Below are 23,584 nucleotides of genomic sequence, written 5' to 3' on the forward strand. Positions count from 1 at the left end.
CCTATTGTAGGCAAAAACGTAGAATAAGCCTGGTGATCTTGAGCAGAATAGGCTTCACACCATCCTTGAAGCATATACCCTGCCAACAAATTGTATAGCACTGACTGCAGGACTTACGACAAACAGATTACAATGCTAGTTTATTCAGCTATTGTATTTTGTCTGAGTTCTTTCTGAACCTGAGGCAGTCATTGCAGCAGGGTGCACTAATTGCTCATTTGCTGCAGTAACCTTTTCAACTGGACAGCATCTCATGTCTGGTTTCATGTTGATGTCTCTTTCCTTTAATTACAGTGTGCTGGCAGGGAGAGAAAGCCCAGTGGTGTGAAGTGCCATATAGTGCCTGCAATGGGCTTGCGGTGCTCTTCAGAGATTTACTCTAAGAACAGAGTAGCATGAGTGTGTCTTCTGTGCACTTTATTTTTATACTTCTTACTCTTGCCAGGCTTAAAGTCAGTAGCATGAATACATTAGTACAACATGTGTGTTGAAACTCCTTTAAAAATCAGTTGTGAAAGAAGGCAATTGTTCACATTAATTTGGGAAGGTATTGCCTGTTCAGATATAAAAGGAACTAAATATGATCGGAAGGCGTGGGAGGGAGGAAGGAAGAAAGAAAGAAATTTATTACCTTTCTTCAATGATTCTTCAAACAACCCAGAAGTGATTGGTTTTACTAATGATCATCATAATGACAATTCTTGTTTTTACACTAAAAATATTGGGACTATAAAGTCTTTTTTTTTTTTTTTTAAATCAGCCCTAAAATATCATTAAGCAATGCAGCAGGGCAACTTTTTTCTTTTATTTTTAAATCTTTAAATAACTGCACCAGGATAGGTACGTCTTTCTCTTGCAGTGCCAAAGTGTAGTAAGAATTGGCTCCCAAGAGCTGGTTAGCCAGAAAAGGGAACTAGTTGTCAAAGAAGTTTGCCATTGTGGTAACAATTTCTTCTGGTTTGAATATTTCTCTATCACAATTTCACTGATGCAATTTAGAATGTAAACTTGGTATTTATCAACATGACTTAGTACCATCACAGCTGTTATTATGAGGGTTATTTTGCACAGAAACAGCCTGATTCCCTGCAGTGGGAATTCCAAGAAATGTGTTTTAATTCTCAAAATTGTAAATTAAAGGAATATCCAGGATTCAAGGAAGTTAGTATTTGTTGTCTTGCTTTTAATGAAACTGCTGTGGAAAAAAATTCTGCCCTTCCATTTGTTGCCCCAAAACCTTGTGTTCATTACCCTTTGTGTATCGCCTAATTTACACATAGAGTCGAGGTAATTTCTTTTATTACATGAATGCACAGATACAGGTGCATGGCACAAACTAGCGCACTGTTGGTACAAACTGACAGTTATTTATACACAAAATGTAATCAGCTCATGCATATTCATTGTTATTCTATTAAATGATTGGTTAAAATTCTTCGCCTATCATGTAAATAATTACGCATGCCCGCTATGAGTTTTTGAGACCTTTACTTCCTTAACCTTTTGGGTCTGTGGGTGTCTTGAGTGGATGTCCTTGAGTCAGTGGTCATGATCTCACCCTGCCAGAATTACCTTTCCTCTACTTTCACTTAAGTTTGGCAACACTAAGCAGTCCTTCACAGACCTTTAACGAAGCAAACTGTTATTCAATTTGGGCTTTTGTTCTTAGACAGCAATATCCTAGTTTACAATGCCAAAGTATTGTTAGGATAAAATGAACTAAGTTAATCTTTATCGATATCACAGTCACTGGTGGTGCATCCAAAAAAAGTTTACTGTTTCCTCTGTGTAGTTCAAGAAGGCTTTGGCCACTGGACATTAAAGGCTTTTTACATCTCTCGCTGTTGTCTATTAAAGCTTGTATGTTCCTGCTTAAGTGGAACTAAGCCAAAACTTTCATCTTTGAATTATAATTTAGCCAGGTAGAATCTGAGTATGCGGTACATGATTAAACATAATGGAAATTATTTTTTTCCTAGCCTCAGCCCAGCCTCAAATCTTCCTACTGCAACAGCATGCCTGTCATTAAATATGAGCATGATGGGTTTCAGACACACTCCAGTAGTTAAGCATCTGCACCACTGCACTAGAGGCTGTTTTGTTAAATGTGAGTCTTAAGAGTGACTGGATATAAGACATGCATTGTTCTGCAATGTTATCTTAATCCTGTTTGAATAGCTTTTAAACAATTTAAAACCTGTAAGTGAATTATGGAAGCTATCAAATGTATTTCTATTAAAATGAAAGAACTTTGATATTAAGTTAGTTGGTTTTACTTGCTTAGCAGACTGAAGATTAGAAATGGGCTAAAGGAAGAAAATCTGGAATGTGTCCATGTCTTGAAATGTGTTAGACATGGATGATGGATGTGGTGTAGTTCCTTTCTTTCCTTTCCTGAAGTTTACCATCAGTATCCTGAAGCACAATCTTGACATTCAGGATTTTTTATTGCTAAGCTTTACCTAGATGAAAGAGGTTTAGGTGAATTAAGTGAAATGTGCAGAAAAATGCCCTAACTTGTGATGTGTTTACTTGAGGTTTGGCCAGCTTGAGGTATATGATTTTCCCTATGTTTTCGACAATTTTTATGTATCTTTATCTAAATGCTAAATTTAGTGCAATATTTGTATTTCAGCAAATAAAAGAAATACTGAATAAAATCAAACATCAAGGAAGAGTTATTTTAAGCCTTCCATAACATTTATATTTTGCACTTACTCAGCTTTCCATCTTCATCTACTGAGAGGAAACATGACAGAGAAAACGCTTTGTATTGTTTACTTTTGACACGTACAGCAAGAACAAAGAGACCAGTCAAAGATTATTGCATGAGATCCATCCATCTGTCACAATGTTTCATAGCATACCACTGTGACTGCAAAATCAAGCATGAAAATTTAAAATAAGGTAATATTTTTTTTTTCCCTTTAGGTGAATAAACACAGTGGTGAAACACCTGATCTATAACCAAACTGCATGTAATGGGGCCCTAAAGACTGTCATTTGTACTTACACTGAGAATCAAACTTAAAGTCTGAAAGTGTCCATATTGAGATTTTGTCATAGCCTCTATCTAGTTACAATGACGACAGGTAAACATATAGGAAGTTATCTTCATTTTGTTTGCACCTGAAACAATAGCAACAGGCTGGTCCAGCAGAGATGAGGGTTCATTAATAGTCTTGAAAAAATGTAACTCTTTCTGCCTAGAAAATACCCAGCAAGGCACTGAGGGAAAAGGAAAAACAAGACTGCAGCCCAACATTAAAAAGTATCCACATAACACATTAATTGTTGCATTGCTGCATTATAAAATGTTATATTTCTGAACAAACCCAATATTAACAAAATGCCATCTGTGAACTGCTAAGGAAAGAAAGAAAAAGAGCTGAGAATTTCTGACATAAAAATAATAAAACTAAAAATATTCCCAAAGGATGAGGTTCCTTATTACTAGAAATTACACTTGACAGATGTCAGTTTGTCAGCAAGAGTTTCTTTTCTGATTTTTTTTCTCCATTTGCAGAGATGTATTAACTGCTTTGGCAACACAAATTGGCATAATGAAGACAGGAATATTAACTGCTTGAGTCTGAAAACCACCCCCAATTTCATACCCATGATTAATTATAGCCATACATGGCAGCAGTTAGATCACTAAGAGCTAGACATGTGATCTAGCCACTGGAACAGTCTTTCACAGCATGACAGCAAAGTAATTCGCTTCCATTTGCCACTACCATTGAAAACAATGTTTATAAAACTTCATCTCAGTAAAAGTGCTTCTATGCATTAAGAGAAGAATCCAACAGAAATGCAATTACTTTGTTCTTATCTTTTGTCCTGTATATTACTTCTTATAGAACCTGACCAGATCTGATAGATCTAAGTGGAGAAGCTTAAGAAACTACTGGCATTACCTATGGGGGTATGTTACAACTCTCCTGTTTCACACTACTACTCCTCCAGCAGACCCAGAAGTCCAGAAAATGCGGTGACCCCTCAGCAGGTCCATGCACATTCTGCAGAATTGAAGCTCAGTCACTGGAGGTCTGCAGTTTACCTCCTGACTTTTCACTGAAGGTAAGAGGTGTACGCGTGATGTCTGTGACCGTGGCAACTCTGGCAGAGGTAGCAAACAACTGTGATCATCTAAGGCTCTTTTAACCAGGTAAGTTTGTCCATAATCTACAACTGGTCTCTCAGCCCTATCCCAACCTATTTTGGAATGACCTAAATTTGTCCTCTCCAGAATTATGCTGTTACTTACTAGATGACTGGTATATAGCTAACAACTCGCCTGCAAGAACAGTTGAACTTGGTATGAAGGGCTGAATGGCTGCAATGTGGTGTTTACTGTTTGTTTTTCCTTTGCTGCTTCCTAAGCACATTCCAAATTTCAAACTAAGTGATGTGTCCACTGTTAGCTCTATGAAGATGTTTGCTAATGATTTCCATAAAAAATGTCATCTTATTTTTTACCATTTCAGGTGATTACAGCCACTATGATATAAGCCATGAACTAAGCCTGTCTAGTTTATAACTGTCCCTTCTGTCCACATTATAAACAATTTTATTCTGATACCGAAGGTATGTTCATTTAAATTTGTACTGTTCAGAAGGAGTTTAAGCTGAAGATACAACCTCTTCAGACAACTTATGAGTATGTAAACATGTACATGGAGAGGTTTATGCTGTCAAAACTGTATTAATTAGTTTTTTATCATATTTTAAAGGAGAAGATGGTACAACATTTCTGTTAACTCAAACCACTAGAGATGATTGCTGCAGGAAAATTCACCACATCCAAAGGGTAAAGTAATCTTGTAGAAACAGCTCCTAGATTACAGAAATGTTGACTGGGAAGGTGAGAGGGAAAGCAAGGAAGTCCATACAGCTTGCATGTGATCACATGTGTGAAGAGCAGCAAAGAGCAGACTCAAAAGGCTTATCCCTCCATTCCATAAGAAATGTCTTAAACTATGCAAGAGGAAGGAAAAGGGGTGGAGCAAGACAGAAATGAACATATTCATATCTGTTAAGTGACAAGTCAAACTGGCCTCACAAAGAGTGATGAGAGAGCTCCAGCAAGCTGGGGAAAGGTTACAGCTGCGGATCCCGTTATGGCAGAGTATTGGTTCCAAGCAGAGTGCTGGTTCCAAGAAGTTTCAGGCTACCTGTAAGCTGCTGTGAACATTGTGTTGTTGCCAGCCTGAACCTTAACAGATCGTGACTCATTCTCAAAACGCTTACAAGAGTGATAGAATAATGTAAGCACAACAATTGATGTTGTGTAATTTTTATTTGGCTTCTGGATCTTAACCCTCCAGGGTATATAGTGGGTTTGCATACCCCCTCATTTGGCTGAAGCCCTAAGGGTATTTGAAAAAAAAAAAAAAAAAAAAAAAAAAAAAAAAGAAAGCCAGTGAGCAGGGTTGTCACGCAGTCAATTATTTCTTGGAACTACAGTTTAAGGCAAAGCATCAGATACCATAAATCTCTTAATAAAGACACGTAAATTGGCAGTGCTATTTCTGCCAACGTGGCATCTGAGAACTCTGCCCACTGCTTCCCAGGGACGGTTCATTTCAAGAAAGGACACCCACGAGGAGAAAGGCAGAGTGAAGCAGGGAAGAGAGGCTTATGACATTCAGAAGGAAGCACGTGAGAGAACAAATAGGGAGGTCAAAGTGCGACAAAAGACAGCCAAGTAAAAGAGAGGGAAGGCAAACAAGGAAGCAAAGTTATGTTAGGAAAGATTAGAAGTATCTCAGTGTGGGAGGTATAAAAACCCACCAGGGTGTAAAAAGGAAGTGTGAGTGAAGGACCACTGTGAATGTCAGAGCTCAGGACATGAAGAAAGGCAGTTTGTTAAAGGGATAAGCAAGACATGGGGAACCACCAACAGGGAGTACAGGCTGTGCAAGGAGACCCTGGGACATGGACTGTGTGGACAAAGAGGAGACTAAAGAAAAGTTGCTTCATGAACAAGACTCAGTCTTGGGAACATGGGGGTCTGGAACTCTAAGAAGAGATTTGAGACAGTGTAAGGGAGTATAAGGTGTGAAAAAGAAGAATATAGCAGTTTGAAGAAGGCAGGAGAAAGGAGATCAAAGGTAAAATGAGAAGCAGGAGAGATTATGTATATTTACACAGGGGCCTGAATGGAGTGTACCTGATAAAGAAGCTGTTCTGATGGATAGGACAGGCAGAAATCCGACTGTCTTCCATCAGTGGTTGCGGGAGCTAATGTGCAATCAAAAAGCCAAATCATAATTTGGCATGTGCAATTAGTGTTGCAGCTGGAAGTGGGAATACTTAACTTTACAGCATTTACATTGATGGGTATGGCAATGCACAAGCATTTCAAAAATTGGAAGGCAGAAAGAATAAATATAAAGATATTCTTAATTTTTCTTGTGATTTTTATGGGGGTTTCACTTACGAGTTCTGAACACAGGGGAATTGCAGTGAGTTGTGTTTTTTAAATGATTTCACTACAGTTTGTGGAGAAGAAGGGCTAATAATGCCAGTTAAGAAAACAAACTTAAACTTTTCGTACTTTTCATTACATTTTAAGGTCAATGCCATTCTTCTAATAGCAAAACTGAATGAAAAGGTTCTGGCAAGCAGAAGGCGGAGACTGCTTTCTTAAAAAATAAAGTAGGCAGTGGTAGATTCTGGTTTTTGGAAAGCCATTTTCATTCCTGTTACTATACAACATACTCTGCACTGTTTGGCTTCCATAATATGGAGCAATGCCAAGTTATGTCCCATCATATGAATTCAGGAGACTTGATGTAATCTGGCACATCATCATTCACCAACTGTGTTGCCTGACCAAATCAGTGCTTTGCTAAGTCTTTAAAAAAAAACAAAACAACATCAAAAAACCCACCTAAAATCAAAAGTAATAGCAAGTCATTAATTATCATCACAAACGGGCTTTAGAAATCAAGCTGTACTGGAGCTGTGTGACACTGTCCTGGCAGCATTGAGTCCTGATGATAACAAGAGTATGAGTGTTCATTCCACTTTAGTTTTGTGTGACTCACATTTAAACCTAACTGCATATTTCACAATGCACTTTCCAGGGTGCTCAGGCTCATGTCCCCTAATTTTCAGAAATGACCCCAGTGAAATATATTTCTTTCTGTATTTTAGACAAAGAAAGATTGCAGACAGAATTACAGTTAATCTACAATAAATTTCATCATATGAATATTAAAGTGTAAGATACAAGCACACAGAAGTGGTCTTTTCATGTATCCCTTCTCATAGGAAGTATTTCATCTGGGATGGACTCACGCATCCAAGTACATAGCAAAATGCACATACAAGGAAAAAAAAATCTTTTTTGAGTACAGTAGTCAGAGTTTCAGTCCTACAGTTTCAATTCTGTAATTTAAAAAGTATTCCAGATTATGCCCTCAATCTTGCAAAATTTTAGTCCTTCATTGTGAACAGCCTTGCAAGTAATTATCTATTTTCAATAATGCCTTTAAATTATAAAGCTGGTATGTTGTTCTTGTCTGTTGGTAAAACAAACAAACAAACAAACCAACCAAACAAACAAACAAACCTCTTACATCTGTAATAAAAATATAATGAAATTGCATAAAATTTATATTATTTGTTGAAAGTCAGTATTATGAGAAAAGCCTGGAATAAGCAATTATTGAAATAATATTTGGTTCCTTTTTCTTTTGTGTAAATTTTATCGATAATGTTAGTACAGGCAGTTTAAACTCAAAGATTTGTTTTACACAGTTACCAGATGGTCTGCTAGCTTGTGTTTTGACCTTGGCCAAGGTCTACTCAGTCTTCATGTTACTCATCTGAGTACACCTTCTACCTGATGCCAAGGAGCACATGGATGGAGGGAGGAAGATAAGCTGAAAAAGCAGGATAAAATTCCTTAGTTCTGTATAAGTCCTCACAAGTCTTAGAAATAATATACAGATGCAGCCCCAAAGGAGAGGCTGATATTCATTCCCCACTGCTCTCCAGCAACTGGGGAAGAAGCTGCAGATACAAAAGTGTGTTTTTCTCTGGCTCTGCCTTTTATATGAAATTACGAAGGCAGGGGTGGCAAGGAGGAATGGAGTTACTGTCAATCTGTTGGATCTTGAGACTTTTCATGAACTGAGATGGTTCTTCTGGAGCTATTTACCTCAGTCATAATCACATTCTTCCTGCTAGAAGACACAAAAGAAGCCTGGGAATCTGTCTGGGTTTATTGTTTTATTTTTTTTTTTTATTTATTTTATACAAATAGTTTCTTTCTTCAGTAGTAAGCTAGAGATGATAATACTGTGAAACAGTTAATCTACTTCAGAATATACAATTGACCTATTTTCCTTTCCATGCCTGGGTATATGTAATCTGTTAATGGAGTCCACAAAATCTGTAGGATAACAATGTATACCCCACACCCCCCTCACTCCTTTATCTCTCTCTGTAGAAGGCTGGTCTGATTAATCCAAATGTATCTATGTATATTAATTCTGGATTTTGTATTTTAGTGCTTTATTTACACTCAACATGTCTGGCTGATAATGCTTGTTGGTTAACATATTTTTGGCAAGATGGAAACCTGTAGCTTGGTACAACTGGAAGCAACCTTTCCATATTTTAGGGTGATAAGAGCTGCTTTAACATAACTGATTGCAACAATTAAAGGAATATTATTGCATGACAGCTAAATTCTGATTTGATGACATGTGGCCTAGAGCAGACAATAAACTCCTTGCTTCAGCATAAAAACATTAATCATTCTCTAATAAAACCATGAAATGTCGACATGTACAAGTCTAATTGCAATAATGAGCTCAAATTTGGGCATTTCTTTTGCATTAATCCCACTAGCTTTGGTAAAACTATCTAATAGAACCATAGAACTCTGACATGAATGGGTCTAATTGTAATAATCACTCCAATCATGGGTATTTTCTTAAGTTAATCCCACTAGCCTTCATTAAGCCTTCCACCAGGAGTTAAATATTTACTTAGGAACATGGTGCTGTTTAACTAACTTTCAATAAAATCTTGATTCTATAACTTAGGTTTTGAAAATGAGAACAAAACCCCAGAACAAACTAAAATGCTTGTTATTTCAATTAATTTGGGGTTTTTTTCTATGCAAGTCGAATTCATCTTCCTAATACAGAAGTTCCAGTCTCTTATTAACTTTATTGCAACCAGCCTCTTTTTCAATATTAATATTGATTATTTTTTTATTATTATTATTATTATTATTACCATTATGCTCTGCTGTTCAGTCTGAGTTTTAACTGCAGTGTTCACTTTGAGCCTGGGGCAACTTACAAATCAATTCACTGATATCAGTGAAATCTCAGGCTTTATTATTTTCTGTGGCAAGGAAGGATGTATTCTGATTATCCATGTAAGCTTGTTCCCTTCTTAAAAATAGCAATTGCTTTCCAGAAACAAAGAAAACTGTTACTGTGCCTCTATGCAGACTGAAGATAAATCCCAGCAGCAAATTCTCTCAGTTGTAATTACATTGAGATACATTAATCCTGGTAGTAATAGGAACTTCAGTGCATTACAGCAATAATGAATTTGGCCCATTAATGTTAAATCTTTTTTCACATCTGTTGTGGCAATATGCAAAAGGCAAATACTCCTTTTCTTGTGATAAAAACAAAGGGGTCTTTAATAAATGTGAAATGACTGTGACCGCAGTTCCATGGGCAGAATAGTGCTTATATTCATAAACAAAAGTCATAAGAGGGAAGAGTACAATACAGAATTTTCTGAAAATTCTGGGGGGCCTTAGTAGGTAGGGTCTCAACCTATCATAGTCATAGTATAAAAACAATACGTAAGTTTTGGAGTGATGAGAAACAGTATGTGAAGAGGGTTTTTCAGGTATGGATCTCCTGTCTTGCCACTTAGGGCTTAACTCGGGTTGCCTCCCACCTTCCACGTTAATAAAAAAATTTTTCCTTGACTGCACTGGTGATGCCCATTTGGACACCTCAGCTGCCCTGAAACCTGATTTCTAATGCCTGGGGCCTTTTAGTAATTGTGCCTGGGAGTAGCATTCATCTGCTCTAAGTTTAAACTTCTACAGTGCAGGCATATCCAATGCTGTTGCCTAGACCCTCTTATGAGCACCTGAGAGAAAAGGCCTCTGTGGGTACTCATTTCAGGTATTTCAAACATATCCACTAGTGTGAGATCAAGGACGCCTTGGAAATACCTCTCTCCCTTGACTGATTACATAGACAGTATCATTAACTACTTCAGCTGTACATGCCTATGAAGTGTTAAATGAGATGACTTCTCCCACACCTCACTTAAAACTTACATTCAGAGCTTGAGCTTGGGTTTTCTAAGATTTTTGGGCCAGTTCAGCCACATAGGTTCTCTACAATGTCCTGTGTGGATGTGGAAGGTAACAAAGCCTTGAGTCCTCTGTAATATCAACATCAAAGCCAGTCATAAGAAGCAAAATTATGTAAACAAACTTTTCGAGCAACCCAACCATTTTATGTTGCCCAAACACAGAAATTATTCACAGTCCCTACATTTGTAGACGGCTGCCGGTTTTCAGACTGCTTATTTCTGGCTTTATCTCTATTGACAGCTGTATTCTTCTTGTCTTTCTTTTCAAAATGAAAAGTATAAAAGGTTATCTGCCTCCAAAAGCATTGTGTCACAGCTAGACCTATATGGTCTTTGACAGTGAACCGCAATTTATTGTTCATCGTAGTAAATGTGCAGGGGTGAGCAGAGAAACACAGACCCTGCCCTCACCAGCTTCCTGACATGTCTCCTGGAGGCATAGTGTACTGGTATAGGAGAACACACTGGCATCTCTGACAACACAAGAGGAGAAATAATATGATGTCTGTGATGGAAACGCATCTGATGTAAAATGAGTTAAGAAGCCTTCAGGATTAATTGTTCGAGGGAGTTAGGAGAATTGATGGAATGTAATCAACCGTTTTCTCACTCTTGGCAAAAGTAACATTTCATGTGAAGCTCAATAAAGCACTACACTTGCCACCTAGGTATAAAACTGTTGCTAGCATTAGCTATACAGACAGGGTTAATGAAAGAGACGCTATATAGTATGCTTGAAAATGTAAAACAAGTCTGAGGCCAGCATGAAGTAACTACAGACATTGTGACTGAAAGATGTCAGGCTCTGAAGTAGAATCTTTATTAATGTCACTGATACATTAAAAAAATTTGTTACCTTCTGACAACTAGACTTCAGGAGTTGTGCAACAGCAGCATACGTATTTTGAAGCATCCACACAATCACCAAGTGAAATGTGTAAGCAATCAGACATGTGTGCCATAGTCAGCTTGTGCTCACTCTTTATATTCCTGTGGGCACATTTTTTTGTAGACAGGAAGTTTAAAATCATACTTTTTAAAATATAAGAACCAATATTCTGGTGTCACTTCACCATTCTGAGACCAGGAGCCCTAAGCACAGCCATAGTGCCTATTTGATCTAGCTCAGCCCGTAACTACATGTCATATTTTAGTTTCAGAAAAAATCCTTAGATTTAATATTGGTATGGAGTAAAAGGGCGAATATAGAACTTAATCTTTACAAGTCACCAATTTTCTGTTCATTTGACAGCAGTGGCCCTTTCATCACTGTTGTTAACTGAAGTGCCAATCAGTCCTACAAGTCTAATTGCAGTAATGACTAAAGGCTTTGGTGGGAGCCTTCTTAAACTTGACTAGTAGGGTTAACTGGGCTATAACTCCATTGACTAAAAGTGACACTCAAATATGTATGCAAAAGTCCCTTTAATATCAACAGGAGTTCTGCTTCTGTGTCAGTAATAATTTGGCCTTTTCTTTTTAGTAGTACCTCAAGATTGTATTAATTAAGGACACTGGTTTCCAACAAGCTATATTCTTGTGGAGTTTTGTTACAGTGATTGACCTCCTATGGCATGGGGTTCATCAAAAGCTAGCATACTCGTTTACAATTTTTTCATCTTTAGAGCTCAGAGTAAGTCAGTGTCTTTACAATCATAATCCATTTTCCAAAAGGCCCGTCTTAGAACATGACCCCTATTCATGATAGGTTTTGAAGGGTTTTTTTAAGTGGAAATGAGTATTACAAGAGGAAATGCCTATAAATTTATTTTAATCTATAACATACAGTGAATAGTTTTGTCCTAACTCCAAGATTACAACTCCTGATATGAGAAATACAGCTCAGCAGAAGATAGGAACATATTTCCTAAAGCTGGACTTCTGCAGGAAGAAGGAATCACGTCATCTTTACTGTATCTTCATGTACCATCCCAGAACTGCCATACTTCAGCACAGAGTGTCAAATTAACTCACACAAGATGATGCTGTAATCCAGGAAATGGGAATAGTTCCAAAAAGATTTAGATTATCTTCTGGAAAGGAAGGTAACAGGGTGGAAAACACAGGTTTCTATGATAAAGTCATGAAGTTATTAAAAGCTGTGTTGTGATCAAACACACAAAAATCACATCTTTACCCTTATCTTTGTGTTCAGTCTCTAATCTCTCCTAATGAACTCAGTGGCTGTAACAGTTCAACTTGTGAGATACTGAATTAGATCAAGCCAGTTCCTATTCCTTTTTTTTTTTTTTTCAATGAATAGTAGTTTTAACTCTTTTCATTCATTTTTTCTGCAACATGGCAACAAATAAAAAAAGATACACTGTGTAAAAATTAGTTTGAACTACTTCTAGAAATAATGTAGTTTTCCACCTAGGCTGCTTTTTTTTTTTCCTTTCTTAATTCTTACAAATGTTAAATGCCTTAAAAGAGGAATTTATTTTGGTTCAAAACAAAACATTGGCTTTACTATGGAAAGATTAAATTCATTATGCTTTTATAGTACTTTATTAAAGAATAAATCTATGAAGTAAAAAAAGTGGAAGAAGTGCACAAGACAAGGATCACACTGTAACTCTCATCTCCATTTTAATAGACCAAATAATTTTATTACATGTACAGTAGAGGGGAAAAAACAGGTACAAAATTCCACATATATAGCCCAAATAAGCATCAGCTGTGCACAAATAGAAGCAGCCCCAGTACACTGATCACTTCTTTTCAGTGTGAATTCAAATAGTTATTTGAGATGATGCTGAACATGATCTGGTGTGCGCAACACTGGCCAGTCGTTTGTAGTTAACACTGTGCCAGTTAACTATTCACAATCACATTAATGTTTTTTACTGAGCATATGCAATGTATGTTTAGGAAAAATAAATCCAAAATAGAAGGTGTCTCCTGAGCATCCCTTTTTATCCCTTCTATAAGAGCTAGAAATGCCTACAAAGGCTGTGAAAAGGTCCATATATGATGACGAGAACAATCTGCTCATTCCGGATCTGCAGAAAATAGCCTTTGAAGGATTCCTTCACAATCCCACAGAGGTTTTGTGTTCAGGCCACATAGCAACTCAGAAGCTTCTATAAATGAAATAGGCAGTAGCCCTCTATGGTAACAGTCTCCACACAGAACCTTTCCAGGAAGTACAAAAAGAATAAGTCAAAGTGGAAAAAAAAAGTGATTGGGGTGGAGATCACTACTGCAAGAAGTCGAATCACTATGCATAAGAAAACACACAACAAAAACTCTGTATAAAACTGTCCCAAAAGCCTTTAATTTAATCAGTGTGCTTGGGTGGTCATGAGCAGGGTTGCTTATTTTAAGGCCCCAAACAGTCAAATATGTTGATTCTAAATGAATGAATTTCATCTAAGGAAAACAAGAAAGAACAAAAGTCATGTCTTTACATGGGAGCATGCATACAACAGAATGCATGTGAACTGCCCTTTGTAGCTGTCTCCACCAGTATACTGCCTTCAATAGGTAATGTGTAAAGAAGAGTACAAGAAAAGCATACATTGTATTCCTAGATTACTTTCCCATCCTCCAACAATTTGCAGCCTAGGGACTTCCTGAATAATAGAAACACAAATAATAGTAAATAATTATATCAAGTAATATTTGTTATGAATTATTCACCACATAATATATATAAAGAGTCTTTCTCTCATGCATACACAAACCCATAAAGGCTAATCTATGTTGCAATGTTTAAATGTGTTCATTTCCAGCAAAAGAAGGCTCTATCCTCCTCTATGAGTGAAAGAAAACAGGAAAAGAGTCACAAGAGGGGTTTTTTCCTTTATTATATTTGTAGTATTTTGCAAATTCTGACTTGGAAGGCTGTTTGTATAAGAGGAGAACTTAACAAGGGAGTTGCATATCTCTGTTGTAATCCTTTCTGTTTACAGACAATATCTAGTCTTGCTTTCTTTAACATATGAGGAACCCAATAACAGGATGTGGCCTCATTCAGCCAACATCCCGTCCAAAGGTATCACCTTCCAGTATTTTGCTTGCAGGAGCATGTCTCTGCCACTGTTTAAGAATTCCTCATCTTTCTTCTTTTCTCCAAGACCAACAGACAAATGCAGCTTCACCATATGGGGCTGTCCTCAGTTATATGCTTTACCAGTATCCAGGGAAAATCTTTGGACTGTGTGATTCTGGTTTTGTTCACAATACTCTTGAGTTTCAGCTGTCTGGTTACAGAAAAGGACTTTTATATAGCTCTCGTAAGACATTGCTGTTATCTGGCCATCATCTTCAAACATGTTACTTGACGCCATTTCTTGATCACATAGCATAACTGAAACTACTTTCTTTAAGGGAAAAATAGAAAGCTCTTCCATGTTCAGAATGAGAAATCTCTAATTTATGTACTTGACTATTTGTGAACCAATAACAAACCAGGAAATAAATACAGAAGCAAAGGAGGTTTTTTTAATTGGTATTTGTTTTAACAAGATAAATGCTGTATGGGTGAAAATATTGGGGCAGCAAAGAGAAGGGACTGTCAGTAGAAGTAAGGGGATTACTGTTTCATAAATTTATTCTCTAGAGAATTTAATCATAACCTGAGGTGAATAGTTCTTGACTGAGCTGTGCATCTGGAGGTAATCCTGTTAAGGGTCTGGTTTCCTGTAGATCTTGTATAGTAACATGAGCAAGACGACTGTGGCCACTTCCGTCCAGCAGACTGCACTGGTTCAGTAGGTTTCTCAGGCATAGCATTTGGTTAGCTCTGTCCAATGGAGAAACGAAGAAATGTCTGGAAGAAATACAGTGGTATAGCAACTGCTCAAGTGTAGTGCCCTGCATGTTTGTACTTTGCTATCTGTGCAGGCAATGAAATAAATAATGATCAAATGAACACCACGCCTACAGTTTAGATGAGAACTATTAATCTGTGTAAATTATCTTCTTGTTTATTACCATAGATTTGAAAGAAATTCAGCTGTGTGGGTCTATTCAGCTCAGCCACATGTGTATATTTTAACACATGAGTAGAGTTAACACATGAGTAGAGTTAACACATGACTACTCCTATAAAGTTGTGCCTCTCCCTTAAGTATCTTGCCAAAGCAGGACCCAATTCCCACAGAAAAGATGTTTACTAATATCTTCATTTAAATATGCCTGTATAACGGACTTGGTTATATTTCCTGAATCCTTCACTTTAGTTAATTTAGATAATCAGTAGAAATAACTCTACAAGAAAACTTGCATTTCTGCACCTTGCTTGGCTTATAGAAGAAACACCTTTCTATATAAAAAGTAAAAGTGAAGAAACAGCTATTTGTATTGAAGAGATGCCTTCTTTGCCTCAGTCTGACAATGCCTGCTCCCAGTCTTCCCATGTCTCAGTACATGGTAGCAAACTTTGGGCTGAGAGGTGCTACCAGCAGTGGAGGAGAATTGCACTAGGGACCGCTTAAGGAATTTGAATGTAAGCAGGTTCACAGCCCAGATGGGATATGTTTAAGATGCCGGAACAGATGTTTGATGCCATTGTGATCTTGGCTTTTTTGAAATGTCATGGAGATCAGGACAGGTCCTCAATGACTGGGAGAAAACAAATGTTTGGCACTTCTTTGAAAAAGCCAAGAAGGAAGTTTTCTAAGTATGAACTGGTTAGCCTCAGTTCAGTCTCTAAGCAAATGGTGAACACGAAAGATGTGAAGGTGACTGGAAACAGAAGGTGAGAAAAAAAACTGGTTGGACGTTTGGGTTCACAGTACAGTGGTCAACAGTTTGAAGCCAAACTAGCAGCCAATTAAGAGTGGCACACTTTGGGGTTAAAACTGTGTTCAACAACTTTATCAACAAGTCAGCCAGGGCGATGAAATGGACCCTCAGCAAGTTTGAAGGACACCAAGTTGGGAGCAGGGTGAGCAGCTGATACACTGGAAGGCAGGTCTGCCACTTAAGGGGACCTGGTGGGCAGGAAAAATGGGCCAGCAGGAACCTTACAGAGTACCACAGGGACAAATGAAAGGCTGAGGTAGAATGATCCCATGCACTGCTACAGGCAGGCTGGCTGGCTACATAACAGCCTTGCCAGAAAGGCCCTGTCGGTCCTGCTAGACAACCTGAACTAGTTGAGTAGAGTTGTCATCTCAGGTGCAAGTATGTATGCCTGGAATATTTTCATTCATTGTAGTAGTTATTCTAGATGGCTTCAGTGAAGTTACTACAGATCAGTATAACAGAGACCAGAAGTGAGCAGTACTTCCTTTATGGTGGAAAGTAATATGATTGATTACTGTGTTTTAAGATTCCTTCTACATACCTGTAGGAGCTTTGTCAATTCTCACCTTAACTATCACACACACACAAACCACTGTGAACGTAATTTTAACACCCAAGAAATTAGTCCAAGTGTTCAAATAGTTTAGTCATGCTGTATTAAAACTCCTCATGTAAAAAGCATTCTAATTCCACAAGTCTGCAGAAGGTTATTTTGGAAATGGTTGTCTGTTTCCCCCACAGCAAACCAGGATCCAAGATTCTCAGATATTCGAGACCCTGAAAATGCATGATATTCTAAAGGGTTCTGCTTCACTTAAACTCAACTGAAGGTGAGCACTTTGGAAAATCATGTACAAAAAAGGTAAAGATGAAACAAAGAGGAGTTATGACTGTCCAAGCACAAGCAGAAATAATAAAATAATTATCATAAATACAAATGCAATAAACCTTAACTTCACCCTGTGCTGCTGTTGCTGTCTTGGTTATTCTTTAATTGTTTACCTCTTATTTAGATCATCATCTGTGAGGATAAAGAAAAAAGAAGGCCGAATAGGAAAAAAAAAAAAAAAGAACACATCTTTATAATATTTTGTTATAAATATGCAATTAATTGTGTATCAGGGAAAAAAAAGTGAAGTCACGACTTCATGGCTCTGCTAAAACCTACGCTGCAAAAAAAGAAACGTTCATTTAAGACACAGAGGGTGAATCTTTTAAGTTTTCTGTTGCTAAGTTTATTTAAAAAAAAAATTCAAATTTATTGTCGATGCAACCCATATCTCTGTAGGTATAAAATTCAACATTAGCACTAGTGTTTTGCCATCTTATTGGTAAGAGCTATGTATTTCTAACATCCTCCTGTGTTCAGTACCACTTTGTTTTCACTCACTAGTCGAGTCTGTATTTATACCTCCTTGCACAGCTAACAAAACTGTTCATGTTGCCTGCCATAGAAATGTAGATCTTTAGATCTTTGTTTCACATTTACATTGTTTCATTCAGAAGGGTGAACTGAGTGTTAACTGACTTGTACTTGTCCTGTCCCCAGGCTATTGTGACTTTACATTTCCCATCCATGTGTGATTAATCATATTAAAATTTTCCAAGAAGCAACTTTGATCCTATGTCAAATAGACAAATGATATCTTTACAAAAAATACTGAGCCTGTAAAATGGAATGTATTTCCTTTTTTTCAGTAAACAACCTATTCTCTGTCCCATAATAACCAAGACTTACACTCAGCTTAGAAATTAGACAGTATTTTTCAGAGGTTTAACACAATTAGCCAGACAACATTGCTGTCTTTCTGAACTGAAAGTAAAATGGTAGCCAAATTCTCTACACATGACAATAATTTCTGAGATCATCACAGCTGGGGCAACTATTAACAGAGGTCTGCCAGTGGTTGGCATTACAATAAGTTGCCTTCTCAGTCTTTATGCCAAATGCAATTTGTAATGGAGAAAAGGACCAGCTTCTATAAGTGGGACAACGTTCGGTTTAAAGCACTTGTTAAAAACCCCACTGAGAGACTTTATCTTTCTTGCATATTTAATCTCCTTGGAAGCTACCATCTGCACGTCACAATATCCTAATAGATAGGTGTGGATTTTTAAAATATCATTTTAATTGCAAAACCGGTGTCCTGAAACTTGTTTAATATTTCTTGCTTGTTTTGATTTAATACATTGTGGAAACTAAAAAAAAAAAAAATTGTATACAACACAGTAAGGGCAGGAGGGGAATTCTGTGAATCCCAGCTCGCGTTTTACTGACGTCTTGAATAGTATTCTATTTTTGCTGAAGGGGTTGGGGTGGGGGGTTTTTTTGGTTCTTTTGGTGGGTTTTTTTAGTGCTGTATCTGAATACAAACCCAACTTTTTTTAGGCGCTGATATGCATCTTACTTTGTATTGTGATATCCTGTGCCCTGTCTCACTGGAGAAGCCTGCAGCTGTCTAAAGCTTAATTATGCATGAATGCAAAGCCGAGATGCTTGGCCAATAATGCCTCAGCAGAGTATGGTTTCTCACTCGTTTTTTTCCGAATTATAATTGGGTAGATTTATATTTCCCAAACCATTTTGCCCCTTGTGCATGTTCTTCCTTGCTTCTGTTGCCTTTGTTTGAACCTGCTTCTGAACAAGCTTTTTTGAATGTGAAGTGTCTATTAGATCTAAGATAGGTCATTAATGGATTTGACAAATCCTTTCACCTTTAAGACAGTTAAAAAAGGTACAGAAATGAGTCCTCTCCCTTATCAGTTCTACTCCAGATGGTGGTGGTGGGGGGGGGGGGGGTAGCTGTTCTTTCTTTTTTTTAATGAATAGTTAAATAGAGGCTGGCATCTGGGTTGAAACAAAGGAGGCTTGGAGCCAGACTTCTAAAACGGAGGGTAGTATCAAGCAATAAAGTGCTACACCTGCTGAAAGGAAGGTAATAGAGGCACTGAAAGCACATTTGTAGCCACAATTACCCTGTGTAGAAAGGCTTTTGTCAATTGTTGTCAAGCAGACATAGGTGGTCAATCTACAAAGTCAACAAATAACATAGTCAGGGGTGTTAAAATATATGGCCCTATCGTTTTATATGAATAGCACAAATCGGTGACAGCAATAGCACCTATTTTCTGAGCCCTGCATATTTATTCAAACTTGTTCTCAGCAGGTAAGCACCTAGGTTGTTGCTCTGCCTTTTGTTAGATTTATGGTGTCAACTCCTGTACATTGTAAAACACACTTCAAGTCGGCATCTGCATGTACATCCTTTAGAAATGCATAGCCATAAACATGGAGAGATTCAAAGGAAACCTAGAGGCAGGTGGCTATGTCCTTGCACTGACTGTCCTAATTCTAGGCAACTTAATCCCATTTGGGATGTGGAAAACTGCTGTTACGAGCAATGCAAACCTGGAAGAAGGTGCTTGTCCCACGAAAGAGTACTTACCCCAGCACTACCTGAAGGGCTGCTGACGGGAAGCCTGTTTATTTCCCCACCATTGTCTTCGGATTTAAATGTTGATGCATAGAGGATTACTGCTCTTTAGCTTTTTTAAAGGCACAGAAGCTAGCTACCTCCTCTCTACCAAGAGCGCAGTACAGTCATCAGCGCCTTATTGCAAGCAGAGCTACTTTATACCCCATTTCATTTTGTAATGCAGTTCTGAAGATACAGAAGATATTCAAAACACTTGCAGCAATGCACATCTCGGTCTCCCTACTCCCCCCTTTCTCAGGGAGAGTTTTGTGTGTCAGAGAGCTGTCACGGCGCTCGGCGTACTGCTCCTTGCCTCCCTCCCTTCCCCTCATCCACCTCGGACACAAGCCATGCCTGGGAAAGGAGCAGGGGCTGGGGTATGCCTCTCTGCTGCTGGTCCCAGCCCTCTCCCAGTCTTTCCCAGTTGCTCCCCTCTGGTACTGGAAGGTCTCCTAGATCCCAGGTACTGCTTAAGAGCACTAGCCCTCGTTAAAGATGCAGCACACGGGAAATTTGAATTACTATTAATAAATGACCACTGTGCCAAATGGCACAGCTTTTTGACACTTGATTCTCTGTGGGTTTAGCTCTGTTTTAATATTGTTTTACTGTGATTTTAACACTGACCTGAATGTGCACAGGATCAGGATTTTCCTTTTATGCCTTTTTCCTAGATTCTAGCACATCACGTCAAACAGGCTTCTTGGCAAGGGCTTCTTATACCTGCAGGTGTTTTTAAATGTGTATTTTAATGGAGTATAAAGGAATCCATTTTTTTGTTCGTAATGTATTATTCCCTGCTGGCCCTGACACATACCATTCAGCATATGTCTTACAAGGGACTGCAGGGTAACAAAAATAATATCCACAATAGATAAGGGCTGTTTTCCCCAGTGGATGATGGGAAAATGATTGGGTGTGTAGAGGGCAATTCCTTGCCCTCTTGAAATTTGAGGCCCAGAAAGATGGAGCTTTTGTGTGTCTGTTTTAAAAGGACTGAAATCCATTTACACATCAATGTCAGCTCCAGCTAAAGAAAGCCAACATTGTTGATGTTATGCTTGTCAAATATAAACAATTTGTTTTCAAGGGAAGAAGTGCAAAGCTTCTTGTCCACTAAACAGAGCACATTAAATATGACCCTTTCCTGGGCACATGTACACTAGCACCAGAAAGCACAGGAGATATATAATTAATATTAGCTAACACACAGTAAGGTTAATTGTTGCTTCTCTGAACACTTAATCTGCAAGCAGTTGATAAATCCCACAATGAATAAAAGCCGCTCGTATTTAGGTCACACAAAGTCATTGCTGTTTTTTAATTTAAACTGTGCACTAGATTAAAACACAAGAGTATTGCAGGAGGACAATTCAGAAGCAGTAGCAATAGGCTGTCATTTGGCGTAAAAAGTTTCCCCAGCACACCCTAGGGACATGTTAATCAAAGCTTTTTAATGGATTCAGTCTGATCTGTGACAGGCTTTGTTCCAGAGATGGCATTTGCAGGATAGAGCTGCAAGTTATCAATAAGACACAGTAATTGCTGGGAGTGATTGAGCCTTGTTCCTTAGGCTTCATACCATTCACTCCTTTTTATTATCAGTCAAGGCCAGAGATGTCTTGCAATAAGCAGTCAAGTGATGGCTTGTTTCTTTCTTTAGTTCTAAACCATATAATGAAAGAAAATGAAGCAACATGAAAATTTGCATTAATTAAAAAATGTGTAAAACTCATTCTTGTTTTTCCCCTGCTATGGTTTATATTATTTATGCCAGGATTTAATGGTAATTCTTCAACCTCTATCATGTACTGATAAATCCTTTTTAAGCAGTCAAAGCCTTTCACTGCTTGGTTAAAGGCTTTAGTTCATCCATTGACAGTTCTTTATTAAGTTATTCATTATCTTTTGGAAATCAAAGCATTGGCACAATCAGTAATGACTAGGGATAACACTTATCACCTACATGGATAGTTAGCCCTACACCCATTTAGGAGAGATAACTCCCAACTAAAATGAAAATTCCTCAGTGCTATTCAAGAATGTAATAGAAACCTAACATTTTTATATAGTGAAAGGTCATAATCCTCCCTTTGTAGCACCACAGTCATTCCCATAGCAACAGATTATACCTAAAACCACTAGGGATTATGACCTCTCAGTATGAACAAACAGAAGGAAAAGTTGTTTAGAAGAGAAGGAATCTCTTTGATTAGTTAAAGGCAACACCAGCCAACCTCCTGTGTGTGCACATATAAGACAGACACGTACACAGCAGCTAAATAAATTTTTGTTTGAAGTATGAATGAACAATGAAAAGATTGTTAAAATCAGTTTTGTTGGTTTCAATCAGGGTTTGTTTTGTGCAGCAACCAAATAAAATATAATAGGTTCTGCCCATTGTATTTTATTGTTTTTTTTCTGGATCTGTGTTTGTTGGAAATCAAGTTAAGGTTGAATTATTCTGGTAACCTTAATCTTGAGAAAGTTTAGCCATGTTAACAGGTGAAAGCTACAGCCTGAAGAAAACCAGAAGTGGGGGAGTAAGGAGTAGTCCTGTGTTGTTTTTACCATCCAGTAAATAGTCAGTCAGTGTAATAATTACAGATTATCACAATATGGAGTTTTGAGGCTGTGTAATGAAAAAAATGCTTCTGTTGAAACTGTTTTAAGTGTTCGTTTCAAATGTAAAAAGAAAAAAAAACAGATTAAGTATTGCACTACTTTGAGATATGCAATGTTCTTGATTAAATATGTTTTTTACTTCTAATATTTGAAATTAACAGACATTTTTATATAACTCCTTTTTATTTTAAACAGTTAAACTCTGAAAAGATTATTTCATTTTTATTGAAACAACTTCTGAAATTTTGTATCATGGGAATTTTTTTTTTTCTGTTCTACTTTTGATTTTTGGGGGGTGTCACAGAATTTCTTATGAAGCAGCAGGTGTAGTAGCCACCCTGCCTATTAATTATGTTTTTACCTCACATGGGAATTGTTTTCTCTGCCTATGTTTGTGAAATTTTCTGAGGTTTTCAGTTTGAAAACACTAGAAATACCATTATGGTGTTCTTCTATGCGTCAGTCATGTCTGTGCTGAAATTTAAAAAGCCATTTGAAATATTTGGAGAGTTAAAAATTCATAGATGTTAATTATATAGGAAATAATTATATATTACAAAATTTCAGTATTCCATTATCTTTAAAAGCTGTTCGGTGTTCTTATAGTACTGTTAACATTGCCAATTATTTTGGAGACAAAGCAAGTTATTCTCTCTTACATGTAGGAGCACTCTGCATTATATTCTGCCATATCACAATGTATATGCATTCACAGTTCTTAGTTTTAAAGATGTGAACAGTTCATGAACAACTCTGCCTTCAGCATATAAAAAGTGAAGCAGTTCCACTCGGGACCAGCATTCTGCTGATAATATGTAGCATGTTATTATTTTCTGCTCCCTCTTTTAGCTGCAGTTCATGTAGTAGGCATCTGAGCAAGAGAGGTCATGATGCATCAGCTATATTGTACTGGGAAACTGGGAATATAACTTATGACCAGCCCATGAACCACCTTCTTTGCCTGCATGAGGTAAAAATATAAGGCAAATAGCAACACCTTATTTCAACCTTTACTCTCAAAACTAGTTTACTCCTTAAAGTGAGGGGTTTTTTTCTGTAATATTGGTGGGTATCTAAAATGCTCAGATGTTTATTTTTAGTAAAAATACTGAGTTTCCATTAACATACACCTAGACTTGATATACTAGAAAAAGCTCGTATGATATTTGACTGTGTTACAAAAAGCTGGACAGTTAAATATGAGCAAGTATTTTCTAGACTTTACAATCTGTTTATACAGTGAAATAAGTGTTTAGCTACAATTCCTTAAAAGCATGTAGCCAAAGCCAAGCAAGTTGAGTATTTCCATAACCTACTACAAAGAAAATTCATTGTTAATTTGCCTTTGACATTGT

Source organism: Accipiter gentilis, chromosome Z (genome assembly GCF_929443795.1).
Source record: "Accipiter gentilis chromosome Z, bAccGen1.1, whole genome shotgun sequence".
Classification (NCBI taxonomy): Eukaryota; Metazoa; Chordata; class Aves; order Accipitriformes; family Accipitridae; genus Astur; species Astur gentilis.